Raw genomic sequence first — 18,604 nt, 5'->3', positions numbered from 1 at the left:
AGCATCTAGCACACCAGGTGCAGTCAATAAACATTAAGCCATCAAATAAATCAGAATTCCAAAATGTGGTCTGCATTGAAGAATACATTATAGTCAGCTGCTTATGCAGCAGGGTGAATTTCAGAAAAAGACCCAATTGATTGGCTTTTCTCAAACATTAATGTGCATACAAATCTCCTGGGGATGTTGTTAAAATGCAGATTATGACTCAATAGGTCTGAGGTGGGGCCTAAGACACTGCATTTCTACCAAATTCCCAGGTCACACTAAAGTTGTGGGTCCTTAGCTGAGTAGCTAGCAGATTGATGATTCGCTAGGGGGAAAAGACCAAATCTGCCCCTTCACCCATTCTAAAGAATATCTTTTTTATTTTTTTATTTTATTAATTGTTTTAACGTTTATTTATTATTTAGAGACACAGAGAGACACAGCATGAGCATGGGAGGTGCAGAGAGAGGAGGAGACACAGAATCCGAAGCAGGCTCCAGGCTCTGAGCTGTCAGCACAGAGCCCAGACTGGGGGGGGGGGGGGGGGGGGGGGGGGGGGGGGTGTCAAACTCACACACCAGGAGATCATGACCCAAGCCAAAGTCAGACGCTCAACCCACTGAGCCACTCAGGCACCCCTAAAGAATATCTTTTTAAAACAATATTCCAAATATATTTAATTATCAAAGGAATTAAAAAAATAATAACATCACTTCTTTGAGTCTAAAAATTTTTGAATAAATATAAACCATCAAGACATGTTTTTAAAAAGCCTTTTAAAATAGAATCTGTAATCTAAAGTTAAAAGGGCTGCTTACCTAGGGAAAAAAAGTGGTTTGCAAACTGCCAAGATCAGAGTTAACAAGAGGAAAGAGAAAAAAACAAAACAAAACAAAAAACAGAACAAAACAAAACCGGTTTAAAGCTAGATGTATAAACACAAACCAGTAGTTACCTTAGTATAGGTCTTGAAACAAAAAAGTCAGTCTTTTAGTACTACCTGAAACAAGAAAAATAAAATTATAATTAAGTTACATCTTCAAGCATAGAATCCGAAACATCATGATTTCAACAGGTTAATACATTGGATTATCTGTTTTGAGAAAATCTTTGTGAATCAGAATTCCATCAAGTGCTTTCTTAAAGTGTTTCCTTTACCATTCGACCTAAATCATCAAGTAGTATTTGAAAGAGAAAAAAAAAAGTCATTAATTCAATCAACATTTAACTCACTTTGGAAACATTACTAAGCGGTCTCCTGGGTTGTGGTCTGATCTGACATGATTCTAGCGGGGATTGTGTAGTCTAATTGGGAGAAAATACACATACACAAATAACTAGAGTATGAATTCAAAGTAATTGCCGTGAGAAATATGCAAATAATGGGTTTCAGAAATGCAAAAGAAGCATAAACAGAACTGCAATTGGACAATAACTCCTTCCCAGAATTTCTTGAAATGAAATATCTGCAAAGAGCACTTAATTTTCTGAAAAGACTCCCAGATCCAATTATTTAATGATCGTGAGAATTCTCATTTTGCATATCCTCTTCCAATTCAGACTAAAATGGATCCTCATTTGATGAAAATACCCAGACAACATACAAACAGCACTAACAATTCTCCAATGAATAACCTGCAATACTCGGTCCCAGCTTTCCAAATGTGTCTGCAACCAGGAGTGCTGGTAAATGTCTGACAATCAACTCCGGTAGGGAGGAGAAGCTATGATTTGTAGTGTTTACTGATTCTTGGTGTAAACACTCTCACCATGGCTGATTTCAGGCCACTAAGGTGAGGTCAAGGAACCCGCACACAGTCAACCACACAAATATCTGTTGACATTTAGTGGTGAAGAAGCACGCAAGCTCTGGAGAAAAACTGCCTGGGTGTAAATTCCCGGTTCTGCCGTGAAAACTTGGGTCAGTTTTTCAACCTGTCGGGGCTTCACTTTTTCTTTTGTAAAGAGCAAATACTGATAAAATCTGATTCTTGTAAGGAATAAATAAATTAATATGTGAATAAATTATCATGTGAATATTTCCCACTAAGTGCTAATTATTGCTGTTAACCATAACAATTCTACCAAAAATTAATCTCCTAGTAACTGTCTAATCACAGTCTACTCACAAGAACTTGCAACAAAGTAGCATTTCCAACATCTTTTTACAAATAACCCTACCAATCATCTCCTCATAGGCACTGTTGAGACTCTGAATCTTAAAATAAGATGGTCTGCATAAGTACGAAAATTCTGGTTCTCTGGACCACTATATGAATATTCCGAGAGATTTAGTGAATATATTCATCCAGTATTGGGTCTAGGAAACCTTCACTTAAACAAGTTTTGGTGAAGATATGGAGAAAAAGGGACCCTCTTGCACTGTTGATGGGAATGCAAACTGGTGCAGCCACTCTAGAAAACAGTATGGAGATTCCTCAAAAAGTTAAAAATAGGACTACCCTATGATCCAATAATCCCACTCCTGAGAATTTGCCCCCAAAATACAAAAACACTAATTCAAAGGGATACATACACCCCTATGTTTATAGCAGCATTATTTACAATAGCCAAATTATGGAAGCAGCCCAGATATTGATCAATAGATAAATGGATAAAGAAGAGGTGATGTGTGTGTGTGTGTGTGTGTAATGATATAATGGGAAAAAACATATATATGTAACAGAATATTATTCAGCCATAAAAAAGAATGAAGTCTTGCCAGTTGTAATAACATGGATGGAGCCAGAGGGTATAAAATGCTAAGCAAAATAAGTGTCAGAGACGGATAAATACTATACGATTTCACTCGCATGTGGAATTTAAGAAACAAAACAAACAAAGAAAAATGAAGAGACAAACCAAGAAACAGAGACTTAACTATAGAGAACAAACTAATGGTTACCAGAAGAGGTGGGTGGGGGGATGGGGGAAATAGGTGATAAGGCTTAAGGAGTGCACTTGTAATGAGTACTAGGTGATGTATGGAAGTGTTGATTGAATTACTATATTCTACACCTGGAACTAATATAACGCTGTAGGTTAACTATACTGGAATTAAGAATAATAATAATTTGTGGGTTTGTGGGTGGAGCTAAGTGCAGCCATGTTGTCGGCCACTGCGGTGGGGTTTGGAGCTGCTGGGAGTGCCCAAGGCACCCCAGGCCAGGCCAGGCCAAGCCCAATGGGGCTCCAGTGAAGCGCCGCCAGAAAGCAAAGGCAACCCAAGCCCAGAAACACGCAGAACTCAGCCAAGGGAAAGGTGCCCAAGTTGGCATTTGCTGAGTTCCAGAAGCAAGAGTGTCAAGACTACCTCGGAGTAAACCTGAAGTTTATAACCAGTGCGAAAAGCACGGTGGCTGAGTCAGTCACTCAGCAGATGTGGGCCAGAACTAGGGCTGCAAGGCCTGTGACCAGCCTGTGGCCAAGATGAAGAAGAAGGTAGCTGAGGAAGACTTCCAGGAGTTCCAGCAGGAATGCTTCAGCAGCTAGGCTCTGGAGAAGACACGGTGGGAAAGGTACCCAGGTCCCGTCTCCCCCTCTGACTTCACAGCCTCTGCTGGCCCCAGAACCCTGCCAAATGGCTGCCCTAGCACAAGGAAGCCTTGGGGCTAGAGGGGGAAGAAGGTGTGCTGGAATGGCGCTGGTGGTCTGGAAGCTCTGGGGAGGATGTGCACTCAGACCAGAGTGAACATCTGCAGGCGTGGGAGGAGCCACATGCCTTCCAGAAAACATTTCTTACTGTTTTGTTTGTTTTGGCCCCCCGTACAGCCTCTGGGCTGTCTGCTCTGGAGAGGCCAGTTACTAGGCCCTTGGGGCCACATTTCTAGGAGTAGGAGGAGGGCTGCTGGGTGGGCTTCCAAGCTCTAATGACCCAAGAGCAAGAAAATTAATAATAACAATTTTTAAAAAGAAAGAAAGAAACCTTCACTTGACACAATGCTAACAGATTATACCACTCATTTAGGATTTAAATTTTGTATCTTATCTTGGCCTCTAATTACATGGCATCATAGTAAAATATTAAAACTAGAATGTGACCGGGGCACCTAGGTGGCTCAGTTGGTTAAGTGTCCAACTTCAGCTCAGGTCATGATCCCATGGTTTGTGGGTTCGATCTCATGGTTTGTGCTAACAGCTCAGAGCCTGGAGTCTGCTTCAGATTCTGTGTCTCCCTCTCTCTCTGCCCCTCCCCTGCTCACACTCTGTCTCTCTCTGTCTCTCAAGAATAAATAAACATTAAAAAAAAGTTAAAAAAAAAAAACTAGAATGTGACCTTGAATTGCAGTTCCTTGTGTACAATCTTAATTCCCACGGTTCGGACTATAAACTACTTTGAGGCAAAGTTAGGTTCTACCCGTCACTATTTCTACATTGCCTCTTCCAGGGCTTGGCGCAGCGTAGTTGATAAATATTTGCTGAATTAAGATGATTTAATACTCTTTCCCAAAATAAGTCCCATTGTCCTATTCCCAGAAGAAGCAAAATAAGGATTCCGAAGCCAAAATCCTAGAAACTACAACCCCTCTCTTTTGAAGAATTGTGAGACACATTAGCATATTAAAGAATCTGCAAAGTTTTGCAGTTAAAACACCTGCTTAAAATTATTTAACCTAAAATTTTCTATTCCAGGAATTCCTATTAATAGGGAAATTGTGATGTTATTATCCACATCTGGACATCTTTGAGAGTGAAATGGGGCATGATTAATAATGATGCCAGGAAACAGGCACAAACTGGGCCTATATGAAGTAAATTGGACATACGGTCATTCTAGCTGTGAATGGAAATGTGGAAGTTCCCACATCTTCTGTTATATGGATATGTAGATCAAAGCTTAGAAAACAATGGTTGGCCTAAATCCCTTATTTTACTGATGAGAAACACGAGGTCACAGAGAAGTTCAGTTACTTCCCATTGGCAAATCCCTTGGCACCCAGTTACGAAGCAGAGCTGTGAATAAATCCAGCCTGTTGGAATGCCATTTCCCAATCAGTTTCTGATTGGTTCGATCCTGAAATTAAAAGAGTTAATGATTTGGCTGTGTATTTTCACAAAGAAGAAAAGAAACTAGATTTACATGCTTCTCTCAGAGTATCATTTTGTCACGTAGGAAGGAACAATTTTATGTAGACGCAAATGTCAAGCAGATGTCAGCTGGAGACCCCTCGTCTCTTTGGAGATCTAGGAATAATTGTCTTAAGCTCTGAACAATCCCATGACCTAACAGAAGACCAAAGTTCTGCTCCAGTTTCTGGAACTTCCCATGGCCTATTGCTCATGGCCACCTCTGCCTTCTGGGTTCATGGCTCCTCTGTGACATACTGCATTAACCTACTCATAAAACTAGGTTCAGTTGCCCCAAAACAGAGTATACCCTCACAAATTCTTAAAAGATTTTGAAAACTTTCATAAGAGGAACAAGGAAGAAGGAAGGATTTAGTTCTCAGCAAAGCACATGAGAATGACAATCAAGCTATAGCATTTTATGTTTTTGTAAGCCCTGGAGACATAAGCTATAGCATTAAAAAAAATATTTATTGGCTCTCCATGCTATGAATTTTCACTGGCCTTCATATTCTTATCATCTTCTAGTTATTCACCCTTACTCCTCCCTTCTCTTTCTTTTTTTCTATCCTCCTCTGCTTTACTATTTGACCACAAAATTCTTTCCCTTATGCTCATAAAAAAAATTACTTTCCTTTTGCCCTACTATATCTTGGTATCACCTAATGTCCTTAACAGTGATATGATTCAAGTTTGGGGACTGTATTTGGGGGGGGAGGGTCCTCTATTCCAATCATTCTTCCAATGAAGACAGAGCATGTTTTATAATGGAAACCAGGTGAAAATAATATTCTGTCTCATTAAGCAATTATATAGCTCAATAAGAAGGTAATTGCATTTACTCTAAAAGAAATGATAGTAACTTGGACTAGGGTGGAAGGCAGTGAAAACAGAAAGAAATGGACAAATATAAGCGACCTTTCAGAGTAAGAAGTCACAGGTATTGGTGGTTGATTGGATAGGTGAGGATGAAGAGGAACAATCAAGTATAACCCCTAGTTCTCTGGCTTGCGTAGCTGGAGAGTAGGGGGTCTGCACCGGACATGGAACCAGCTTAAGTCTCTCTCTCTCTTCTCTCTCTCTCTCTCTTCTCTCTCTCTCTCTCTCTCTCTCTCTCTCTCTCTCTCTCTCTCTCTCTCTCCCCCTCTCCCTGTGCCCCTCTCCCTCGCTCATGCATACTCTCTCTCTAAAATTAAAAAAAAGTTTTAATAAAAAAATTAAGAAACAGACATGGAGAATTTAAGTGGTCTAGCAAATGTCACAGAGATAAGTAATGGGGTTAGATTCAAAATCAGACAACCTGTCACATTCTAAAATGAAATATTAGAGAGGCTTAGAAGGGAATCTACAGATGAGAAGAAAGCATAAGACAAAGAGTTATGAGGAACACATGATTCCATTATCCTGTTAAGAAATCCTTTTAAATGTAAGCAATCGTCTTTCCCTGCCTTTGCCAAACAGGGCTGGCCAACACCAGCACCTGTTCACAGCACACTGCTCATATCTGACTTAAAGCACCTGTTCATGTGCCACCATCACACATTTGCTGGTCTTACACAGATGCAAGCCCTACCACTGCAGGAACCTTACTCACCCCCTCACTCATCCAGTGCCCTCAGCAGCCCTTCTGTAAACTTTTGCTGAATTAAATAGACAGGAAAGGATTAGGAAAGCAGAGAAGAGAGCCAGACAAAAAGGAGTGGAGAAGGATTAAGGAGGCAGCAGCAAGAGAAACCTTCTTGCCTGGTCTCCTCGCCTGAGCAGGGAAAAACTAGTCATAGAATAGGATGAGAAGTAAAATGCCTTTCCAGATCATTCTGCCACCCGGTAGCTTTTAGAAATCAGGATGGTCTTCAGAGAGGTGCAGACCAAGTCTGGAAGGAAGAAAAAGAGTTTCCCCTAGCCAATGCAAAGGTGAGCAAAGATGGTGGGTATTACAAGGCACATTTGGGAGCCCCCTCTCTATCTCTTGATAAGTGCAATAATAAGGTTAAAGAACTCAACAGGGCCTGTGATGAAGAACCTTCAGGCCATTCACAGGAATTTAGGCTTTGGCTTAGACAGTAAGGGGATGCCACACTCAAAGCCCATGAGCACCAAGACAGATTGAGGGGACCTCCCGGTCAGATTGGGGAGCATTTGCCTTGTCTGTAGAAACAGCCTCCACTCAGCTTCTGCTTTCTGGTGCCATGCTGGAAAGCAGACCCACTGTGCTCAGATGTTCAATTCCCCAAGAGGAACCAGAAATCTACATTTTTGTGCAAAATAACCCCAGTTTCAAGTACTGACAACCTCCTCACAGACAAAGGAAAATCACTGAATGTTTTTTAAAAAAAATTTTTTTTAGGTTTATTCATTTTTGAAAGACAGAGAGAAACAGAGCACAAGCAGGGGTGGAACAGAGAGAGAGGGGGGACACAGAATCTGAAGCAGGCTCCAGGCTCTGAGCTGTCAGCACAGAGCCCGACACGAGGCTCGAACTCACGAACCGTGAGATCATGACCTGAGCCAAAGTCAGACATCCAACCGACTGAGCCACCCAGGAGCCCCTGAATGTTTTTTTTTTAATGTTTATTTATTTTTAAGAGAGAGACAGAGTGTGAGCAGGGCAGGGGCAGAGAGAGAGGGAGACACAGAATCCAAAGCAGGCTCCAGACTCTGAGCTGTCAGCACAGAGCCCCATGCAGGGCTTGAACTCACAGACTGTGAAAACATGACCTGAGCCAAAGTTGGATGTTTAACCGACTGAGCCACCCAGCCACCCCATCACTGAATGTTTTTAAGCCGAGAAGTATTGTATCATATTTTCATTTTAGAAAGATTACTTATGCCTCCATAAGGAGGATACCAGTAGGAATGAGCGCTACTGAAATTGGACCGGTGAGCCTCAAGAAGGCTAAGCCAGTGATGAAGTGGGGAAAAAAGAGTTTTTGATTATGAAATATTTAGGCAGTAGAAAATTAGACTTTTCAACTCAATGGAAGCAGTGGATAGCAATGAGATGGAGAAGCTGAGGACTTTTTCTGCCTAAAACTGCATGATGCTGAATGGAAAAGCTGAGTCCACTCAGACATGTTAATTGCAATATTCCTATGAAATACCCAAAAGGTAATGAGTAATGCCATTCAAAATAAAATTATGAAAATCATGTAGCAACTTGAAAAAGTGATCATGCATTGCCAAATGAGGAAATGACTACAAATATATATCTATGCCATGATTACAAAAATATCCAGTGGCATACAAATTATATATGCATACAAAATGCTGAATGTAATTGTGAAAAATGAAAATGGTTTAATTTGTTGAAATGACAGAATGTTAGTTTTTTTCTTTTCATTTATTTTCTTGTGATCTTGTAATAATTGTTTTACAGTAAAAATAACAAAAAGATGGCGAATAGTTCCCGTGGGAATTAAGAGAAGTTTGCCATAAACTAAAGAATGTAGGGAAGGCTTGCTGGAGGAGGTGAGATTTCAACAAAGCCCTGAAAGAGTGGAAAGTAATTATTGCCTGAAGACGAATGTTTCCCTTGCTTCCCCATGGACAACTGTACCACTTCCAGGAACAACAACCAAAAAAAATCCCCACAATTCTACTATCTATCGTGGCAAAGGATAAACAAAGATAATTGCAACCTTGAAACTAATCTAATTTGCATCTAAAAATCCACTTTGAAATTTCAAAAGATGAACCCATGTTTTGTTTGTTTGGTTGCTTTAAAGATGATGTTATAGAATGAAATTTTCAAGGACCTAGAAGTCAAAAAACCTGGATGCAGCACAAATTCATCCGTTAATTAGCTATTACCCCACAGTAAGCCACTCTTTTCCATCTGGGCCTCCATTTTCTTTTGTAAAATGGAGCAGTAGAATTAGTTGATCTCTTATGTTTCTACCCAATAACAAAACATAGTATGTTTCTCTGCTAAGAGTACAGTATTCAGATTCTTCACATAAAGCTTAGTTAGGCTTGGGGCGCCTGGGTGGCGCAGTCGGTTAAGCGTCCGACTTCAGCCAGGTCACGATCTCGCGGTCCGTGAGTTCGAGCCCCGCGTCGGGCTCTGGGCTGCTGGCTCAGAACCTGGAGCCTGTTTCCGATTCTGTGTCTCCCTCTCTCTCTGCCCCTGCCCCATTCATGCTCTGTCTCTCTCTGTCCCAAAAATAAATAAACATTGAAAAAAAAAATTAAAAAAAAAAGAAAAGAAAAAAAAAGAAGCTTAGTTAGGCTTATAAAATTATCGACACACCCTGTTTTGTGTTATCCTTTTTCTTTTCTTTTCTTTTTTCATTTAAGACAGGGAATACTTCATTCAAACCCATCAGAGAAATGCATAGCTTGGATCTGTAACAAAGTGTTGTGTTTTAAAGCATTGATCAATAATTGTATATGAGAGTATACACTGCCACATACAAATTAACTGATCAGAGCACAACTTTTCAATGTTCAAAGCAGAATAAGCTTCCTGTAAAACTGGTCCCTTTGTGATTTTTTAACTTTAGTACTCCTCTCTTTCTTCTTCACCCTCTCCTTCAACAGAATCCACACTAACTTCCTCATAATCCTTCTCAAGGGCAACCATGCCCTCAGAAAACTCTCCTTCCTCCATGCCGTCATCCACATACCAGTAAACAAAGGCATGCTTGGCATACATCAGGTCAAACTGTGGTCCAGGAGAGCCCAGGCCTCAGCAATGGCTGTGGTGTTGCTCAGCATGCACACATCTTGCTGTACCTTGGTGGCCGGGTCTCCACCAGGTACCGCAGGGGAAGGCTGGTAATTAAGCCATCTTTGAAGCCAGTGGGGCACCAATTCACAAACTGGATGATACTCTTGGTCCTGATGGCGGCAATGGCAGCATTTACATCTTTGGGAACCACATCACCATGGTACAACAGGCAATAAGCCATGTGTTTACCATGGCGAAGGTCACATTTCACCATCTGGTTGGCTGGCTCAGAGCATGCATTGGTGATCTCTGCAACAGAAAGCTGTTCATGGTGGGCTTTCTCAGTAGAAATGACAGGGGCATATGTGGCCAGAGGGAAGTAGATGTGGGAATAGGGCCCCAGGGTGATCTGGAATTCTGTCAGATCAACATTCAGGGCTCCATCAAATCTGAGGGAAGCAGTGATGGAGGACACAATCTGACCTATCAACCTACTTAGGTTAGTGAAGGTTGGGTGTTCAGTATCGAGGCTCCTACAACAGATGTCATAGATGGCCTCATTGTCTATCATGAAGGTACAATCAGACTGCTGCAGGGTGGTGTGGGTAGTGAGGATGGAGTTGTAGGGCTCAGCTACAGTTGTGGAAACCTGGGGGTGGGGGTGGGGGGCAGAAATATGGAGAACTCCAGCTTTGACTTCTTGCCATAATCCACAGAGAGAAGTTCCATCAGCAGGGAGGTGAACCCGGAAATAGTTCCCCCTCCAAATCTGCGGAAAACTAAGCAGCTCTTGAAGACCTGCTTACTGGCCAGCCAGTTTCTGAATTCAATCCAAGACAAGGTCAATGATCGTCTTGCCAATGGTGTAGTGCCCTTGGTCATAGTTATTGGCAGCATCTTCCTTGCCTGTGATGAGCTGCTCGGGGTGGAAGAGCTGGTGGCAGGTGCCAGTGTGAACTTCATCAGTGACGGTGGATTCCAGCTCTACAAACACTGTCCTGGGCACATGCTTGCCAGAACCTGTCTCACTGAAGAAGGTGTTGAAGGAGTCATCTCCTCCCCCAGTGGTCTTGTCACTTGGCACCTACCCATCAGGCTGAACGCCGTGTTCCAGGCAATAGAGCTCCCAGCCGGCACTGCCAATCTGAGCACCAGCCTGGCCAACACGGACGGAGATGCATTCACACACAGTTGTTGCTTTGCAGCTGCCAAGCAGATGGCAGAGAGGAAAAGGAGAGGTTGTTGCTTCCAACAGCGTGACTCTTAAGTAGCCAATGTAAGAGAACCTGTCCGCTTTGTTGTTGATCATAGGGTATATTCTTAAGATCATCCATGCCCTTCTAACAAATGGGTTTATCACTCAGAAGCAGCCATGCAAAAAAAGAAAAAAAATAGCGGAAGGATCTGTTAAAGGTTCAGCTAGGGTGCCTGCTTAGGAACAATACACCGAAGACTTGAGACTCTGACCTCCAGGATGCGGTGTAGATGCTACTCCAATACTTGACATGTGGTACTATGTCTCCAATAACTTGAATACAAAAGTACAAGAACAAAGAGGAATATGAGTGTCCCCTCTTATCATCACACTCTGTAGCCCACTTGTGGCATTTGTGCTTTCAGTTCCATAACCCTAGGCTCCTAGGTTCTAATTCCCAAAAGAGGAACAGTTGCCAGGGGATGCAAGGTGGTTCCACTGAACCAGAAGCTGGACCTACCACTTGGATAGCCTGAATTCTCCACGGAAGTGATCACAGAACGGAGTTAATGTACTGGCTGAGATAATCAACCTTGATTACCATGAGATCTTAGGGTTGCTTCTACACAATATGTAAAAATACAGACATTCACTAAGACATCTCTTAGTATGTGTTTTGTACAGAAATTGTTTATGTGACTTGTCATGCGTTTGTTCCCAGAGCCACATATACACAATCAAGGGGGGCGCTTAGTTGGCTTGTACTCCATATCTGGCCTGGGGGTCAGAACTGGCCCTTCTGTTCCTGACGCCAAGTGGGATTACCATGCCTCACCAACTTGAGCCAGACCAGGCTGTCCCCCTGGAATGGATTAGGCGGGGAAGAGGAATATGCAGATGCCCAGACTCTTAGAACTGTGAGATATAATAAAAGAAACCAAAAATCCAGCTCGCTCAGGACTGCTCATAGGCAAACTTAATGACTAACCGTAAATCACAATCCAGATTGTCCCCTCAATCAGGACTCCAACCAGGCTGTTCAATGCGGGGCTTCCCCAGTCAGAAGCTTGGATGTTGTTAAGTACTTGATTTGATGTATTAAGCCTTCTTTGTTCTTCTCTGTACTTCTCTCCCTCTATATGTTTACTATATAATTGTTTCATTCCTTATATTCCCTTTCCCTTATAATCAATAAATTCTTTCTCCACAAAACCGGAAGTGTGATTATCGTGAATACTTACTATTATTCAGAACAGTATCTCTACACCCACTACTAACTGTCATTGGCCAATTAGAACAACTATTATCCAGTAACACAGGACAACAAAGGACTTAAAATCCTCAGTCTGGGGTCTGGGTCACCCCCCTAGGCAAGCATACCAGTGAGAGTACTTGCACAAGGTGAGGAACTCTATACTGGATGGTGGAGGAGAAAAATGAGAAGTATTACAGCCTCAGGACCCACTGAAGAAGCAGTAGTAGCTTTTCACTGACCTTCCTGCCTTATCTCTTCTAGGAAAATGCACCTTGAAAGTGACTCTGTGACTGGTTGGACTTGTACCTCTGCTTTCCAGGAAGATGTCCTCTTGTTCTAACAAACAAACAAACAAAGAAACAAATGTCCCATATTTTAGTTTGTGAACTAGATACAACTAGAGGTCATAAACGGATCTCGATGGTGCAGGGGGCAGACTGTAAGACCCCTTTTTTGCAATTTGCAGATTGTACTGGCTTCACTTATCCCCCAGACAGCTGCCATCACAACCCACATACTCAGAATTTTTGTTACTTGAGACCAACCAGCCACACTGGAGTCCCCATATTCTCCTGCCTCTTTCTAACTGAGATTCAGATGAAATGCCACACCAAAGAGCATTTGTTCTGGCTTCTAAGAAGCTGCTGAAGCTGCTGGACGGTGCACACCAGTAGTGCTGAAGGGCAAACTGTGGTGCAAACCTTGACCAGGAAGAGCAAAGAGATGGAAAAGAACCAGGTAGATAAGTTCTCTTTCCTTTTCTCCCTCCAATGGAACGTTCTCAGTAGTGATTTCACCATGCAGCCTGGCCAAGTGGGTTGACCTGCTAAGTGACTTGCTATCTCTTTCAACTTCCTGTGAAGTAATAGCCTGTATGTTACCTCGCCCTGCTTACCATCCTTCCCTGCCTCACTTCCCTTTTCTCTCACTCTTGCTGCCCTGGACTCGTATCTCTCATAAAAAAACATCAACACCTAGTCCTTGCCTCAGATTCTATTTTCTAGAGAACCTAAGTCAGATAAGTACATTATTCAGACTCCTTTGAAGTCAGATATGCCCGTGCAACTGAATTCTAACCCAGGGAATACAAGGAGAAATTATGTATCCCACTTCCAAAGTTGACACAAATTTGCTCTTTTCTATACAAACTAGAAAGGAGAAAGAAAAAGAAAACCTGGGAACATGTCAAAGCCTCTCCATGGCAGAGCCTCGGTGAGCCTGTGTCCCTAAATGACAGTAGAGGAGTGTTATGTGCTCCCTTGTGCACATTCCCATTACTGTTACATTAACAAAAAATAAGCTTCTATTATGTTTGAAACATATTTGAGATCTACTGGTCACTGCAATCAGCATACCCTGGTTAACAGACTTAAACCAGCAACTATTAAAGTTATTAGACCAGCAACTACAAATAGTGAAGATGAAGAGTCTAAAAAAGATACGATGCAAAAGCCAGGAGTCATATTTTCTTTTTTTTTTTTTTCTTTTTTTGCTGCCAGTTTTCCTGAAACCATATCTTGTTTGTAAATTTGTATAAATGAAGTAAAGCAACAAAGTCATGATTCGTTTCTCCAAAATTTACAGTTAACAGGTCTTCTTTCCAAGCCATTCCCACCCAGTCACCCTTCAACCCATCTTCTCACACCTTCAGAAAAAAAAAAAAAGCCAAATGATCTGAACTGGCAGGTGTTCATCCATGCAAACATCTTCATGCAGGTTTTACCAACAAAGCTTCAGTCCTAGGAATGCAAGAGAAACTATGCTAGATGCAATCATTGAAACTAACAGACTTCTTCCTTTCTATCCCTACATGTTACCAACAAATGAGAGCAATTTTTCTCTAAAAAGTAGAAAAATCCCCATGCGAGGAGCACCTCATTTCTGATATTATGAGTAAATGGTGAGTAAATCTGAGTAAATGGTGCCCTCTGATCTTAAAAACTCAGGAGGACAGCGTGGCCCATAACCATGACTCCCATTTGCAGTCGCTGCTTAATCTCTTACACAAACCACTCAAATGTCTCCACCCACTTCATTTTCTTTCTCCCTCTTGGTACCCACATCATCCCTCCCTAAAGATAAGCTTGTGGTAGAGTGGAAATGGGAGAGTTCTTGCTTTTCTCTCCCTGCTCTGTATTCAGTAAGAAAGCACAGATGCTGGGTCAGTCATGTGCTAATAAAGGATGGCAGCTGCATACCAGAGAAGCTGTGAAGGAGAGATACAGTCCAAACCAAAGACCAGGGAGGAGATGAGTCAGGAGCACAGGATGAAGTCAACATCTGTGGCTTCTGCTGGAGGGAAAGGAATAGTTCATAGATCTTGCTAGATCTCAGCCTCGCTAACGTGACATCTTAAATGGAGGAAAAACTGTACATTATCTTTGTTCATTCAACATACACTCACAGGGAAATTACTATGCTTAGAACTTGCAGAACACCAGGGGCAATCACCAGTGCAGTGTACAAGATAATTAGATATGTGCTCTGATGGAGCTTGTGGGCTAGTCTAGAAACTCCATACTATACTCTCAACAAGGGATTCATTCCCACCGGCTTTCTTAAGAAAAATAAATTGCAAAAGTGATTGTTATCATTATCCTAAACATCACTTATAAAACTTCTTAAAAGCATCCTCTCATGGTTAAGATATAAATCTCAAGACCCTGGCTTCTGAACTAAAAATCAAAACAGAAGTTCTGATAAATTGAAATTCCCTACTATCTCTCCACGTTCTTTCCTCCTCTAAGGTCTTTAAATGCACTCTCTGATTTTTAAAAATGAACCTTTTTGTCATATCAGGGAGAGGTGACACGAAACAGTGCTAGATTAGTGTGCAGATTGAATACATCTTTTTGCTAATTAAAATATCAGGTACGGGCTGAACAAAGGCAAATGCCAGGAAACTTCATTCTTCATAGATGGTGTTTTGCAAATGGAAGACTGCTCGCACACGAGAACGGGTACAATGGCTGGTTCCTCCCTCAGAAAGACAAAGCTCGGGCGTAATGGGGCCCAGTAGGTACAGCCTGACAGACAAGTGGGATGAGGGGAAAGGAAGGGAATAAGTCCTGGCACGTGTTTAAAGCAACCCTGGATGTGAAAATGGCTCGGTGGTTATATTATTTTTGATATCTTTATCAGTTAGAGACACATCATGACATACTGATGTCTGAAGCAATATGAGTCTAGAATTTGCTTTAAAATATGTCATTAAAAAGGACCACAAAACATGGATATTTGTTAAAACTAGGTCATGGGCACATGGGTAAAATCTGTCTATTTGGTGTGTTTGAAAATTTTCATTATAAAATATCTTTTGAAGAGCTACACACTGGGTCAGAAAGTTGTATACAGCTGAGGTACCAAGCTGTGAGCTTCTAACTGTAGCAGCTGTTACAGCACCGATAAATAGAAAATTCATGAACCTTTATTGCTCATCGTCACCGAGACATTGCTGCATAGTGTGAGGAGGTTCCTCATATTTGGGGAGGAGAGTCCTGATGCGGTAAAAAAAATAGGATCACAGTTGCTCTTTGTTGTGGCACCTCAGAGGCGGCAGGCTGCTTTGGGAAGAAGCTGAACAACTCTTTTCCAGCTACTGGCTGCCAGAAACTCATCAATGTGGATGATGAATGCAAACCCCATAGCTTTTGTAAGAAGCGAATGGCCACAGAAGTTGCTGCTGATGCTGTGGGTGAAGAACGGAAGGGTTACACGGTCTGACTTAGTGGTGGCAACGACAAACCAGGCTTCTCCATGAGGCAGGGTGTCTTGACCCACGGCCGTGTCCACCTGCTGCTGAGTAAGGGGCATTCCTCGTACAGACGAAGGAGGACTGGAGAAAGAAAGCACAAATCTGTCTGGGGTTGCACTGTGAATGCCAATCTCAATGTTCTCAACTTGGTCCTTGTACAAAAGGCGAGAAGGACATTCCTGGACCACTGATACTACGGGGCCTCATCACCGGGGGCCTAAAGAGCCCCTAAAGAGCTCACCTAAAAAAGCTAGCAGAAGCCACAAACTTTTCAGTCCCTCTAAAGAAGACGGTGTCCACCAGTATGTTGTGAGAAAGCCCCTAAATAAAGAAGGTAAGAAACTTACAACCAAAGTGCCCAAGATTCAGCATCTTGTTACTCCGTACGTAATCTACCACAAATGGCGCATTTCTCTGAAGAAACAGCATACGAAGTAAAATAAGGAAGACGCTGCAGAATATGCTAAATTTCTGGCCAAGAGAATAAAGAAGGCCAAAGAAAAATGCCAGGGACAGATTGCCAAGGGACAGGGGCTGTCCTCCCTGAGAGCTTCTACCTTTAAGTCTGAGTCCACTCAAAAACGAGACTTTTCAGGGTGCCTGGGTGGCTCAGCCGGTTGAGAGTCCGACTTCAGCTCAGGTCATGATCTCATGGTTCATGAGTTTGAGCCCCACATAGGGCTCTTTGCTGTTAGCACAGACCCTGCTTCAGATCCTTTCTCTCCTTCTCTCTCTGCCTCTGCCTCTCTCTTTCTCTCTCAAAAATAAATAAACATTTTCTAAAAACTTAAAAAAAAACCCAAAATTTTCTAAGAGTAACAAATAAGATCAGACATAAAAAAAAAAAAAAAAAGGATCACGGTCTTTGTTCTCTACACAAACTCATCCCAGATGCCACCTGTCTCCTTCTCCATATGGTTGAGAACCAACTCATGTTTACCTAATTCTACTATTTCCATATATTTCATCCCGATCCAAAAACATGCGCATGGCCGCCTCTACTATGATATATTTCCCGTTCCCATTACTTAACCTAACAGTAATTATTTTTCCATATCATGAATCTCTCCCAATCAGTAATAATGACGCTCCCACCAGCTATTGTTTATTTTTTCCTAAAAAAATGAACCCACATCTGTATTGAATGAACCCTTCTCTCCAGCCAGTGTTCCCTCACTTCCCAACCCCCACAGGGACCCAGCCCAGGGCTGGGCTGACTTCAGGCAAATAGTCTTTAGCTTCACTTATAGAGCCACTAACTAAATACTGGGATTTAAGCATGAACAGTTCATTCATCGATCCAATAGACAATTGTTAAGCACTTATTATGTGCCATGTGTTACAGCTACAAAAATAAATCAATGAGATATTAACCTCGAAGAAGGTGAAAATCTAGTATGTGCAATAAATGCAAGAACTATTGCAATAGGTTGTAGGAAAAAATGCAGTTAGATATGTATGCTAGGTAGAGCGGCAACCTCAGTGAATATACTCACTTCAACTTTTTGGAATTAGGAGGTACGGCTATGAGGACTGGGCTTCCAAAGATGAAAAAAGTTCCTGATTTTGCCTCTGGAAGGTAGAGCAGTGGTTTGTCAGGCATGTGTAAGAAAGCTTGGACATGAATTATAAAAATTCCATGAAGCTAGAACTAATAAAGGGAAGTCATAAGAGATAAGGTTGGAGGAAAAGAATATGAAGCTTCTTAATGCTATAAACCTTGTGATATAGTCCACAGAAAATAAAAAGTCACTGAAGGCTTTTAAGCAGGGCTGTCAAACAATAACACTTGCATTTTAGAAAAAACTTCCCTGTGGTAGAGTAGGAGACGACTCTGAAGGCTCAGGGCGAGGCCACAGGATGATTGTAGCTGTCCAGAGCACAGAAGACATACACCTGAATAAAGGCAATGACAGAGAAAGTGAACTCAGATGGCCCATAAATGTATTTACTGGCCTTGTATAAACCTTTATTTCTCCCCCCAAAAGAGTCTATTTCCTCTAATAAGTCACCCTGAGAGACTACTGGGGAAAATCGGGGAGCAAGAATATTTGCCTGCTGTGCCCTATTATTCATTCCCTACAGATTTTCTCTCTTTCTCTCCCTCCCCATAAAGCCCTCAGCAAGTTCCAGTTCCTCCAAGCCATTTCTTGGCTCCTTTCTTCCTACTTTTTCAATTTCATTTTTAAGTAATCTCTACACCTAACACGGGGCTTGAACTCACGACCCCAAGATCAAGAGTCGCGTGCTCTACCAACTGAGTCAGCCAGGTGCCTCTCTTTCTAATTCTGAGCTCTGATCTGTACACTCTTCAGCTGTTTGGTTTATACTGTAAAGGCTCCTTGCTCTAGAATTGTGGCTATGTGGACCAAAGGCATCTGCCTGAGTGGACAAGAATATGACAATGACATGTAGCCACCGCAATACACCAAAGTCGAGACTGATTTTGACAAGAACAAAAGCTTTCTGCCTGCTGCCCCTATCTTATGGGATTTTTAGGGTTTGGAGAAATAGCCATTGTCTGTCTTAAAATCCTGAATGCCCATGTGAGACTGAATGCCATTTAGATAAATGAGCCATTTATAGTGATGGCTCCTGTAACAGAATTATTCATTTGGTTGCTCCAGAATTTATTCCTTTTATTTTTAAAGTTCAGTGGAAGTTAGTTTTGTCAAA

The 18,604-nt window shown here is 42.0% G+C and overlaps 3 pseudogenes; 2 read left to right on the top strand and 1 right to left on the bottom strand.

Moving 5' to 3' along the window:
- Positions 1-1,758: 1,758 nt before the first annotated feature.
- Positions 1,759-3,480, top strand: LOC123610412 (annotated as a pseudogene).
- A 6,073-nt stretch (positions 3,481-9,553) lies between these two features.
- Positions 9,554-11,033, bottom strand: LOC123610411 (annotated as a pseudogene).
- A 1,743-nt stretch (positions 11,034-12,776) lies between these two features.
- Positions 12,777-18,343, top strand: LOC123610410 (annotated as a pseudogene).
- The last annotated feature ends 261 nt before the right edge of the window (positions 18,344-18,604 follow it).

This window comes from Leopardus geoffroyi, chromosome C2 (genome assembly GCF_018350155.1).
Source record: "Leopardus geoffroyi isolate Oge1 chromosome C2, O.geoffroyi_Oge1_pat1.0, whole genome shotgun sequence".
In the NCBI taxonomy this organism is placed as follows: domain Eukaryota; kingdom Metazoa; phylum Chordata; class Mammalia; order Carnivora; family Felidae; genus Leopardus; species Leopardus geoffroyi.
Note: the sequence above shows the minus strand (reverse complement) of the source record. Positions and strands in the feature narration are given on the sequence as shown.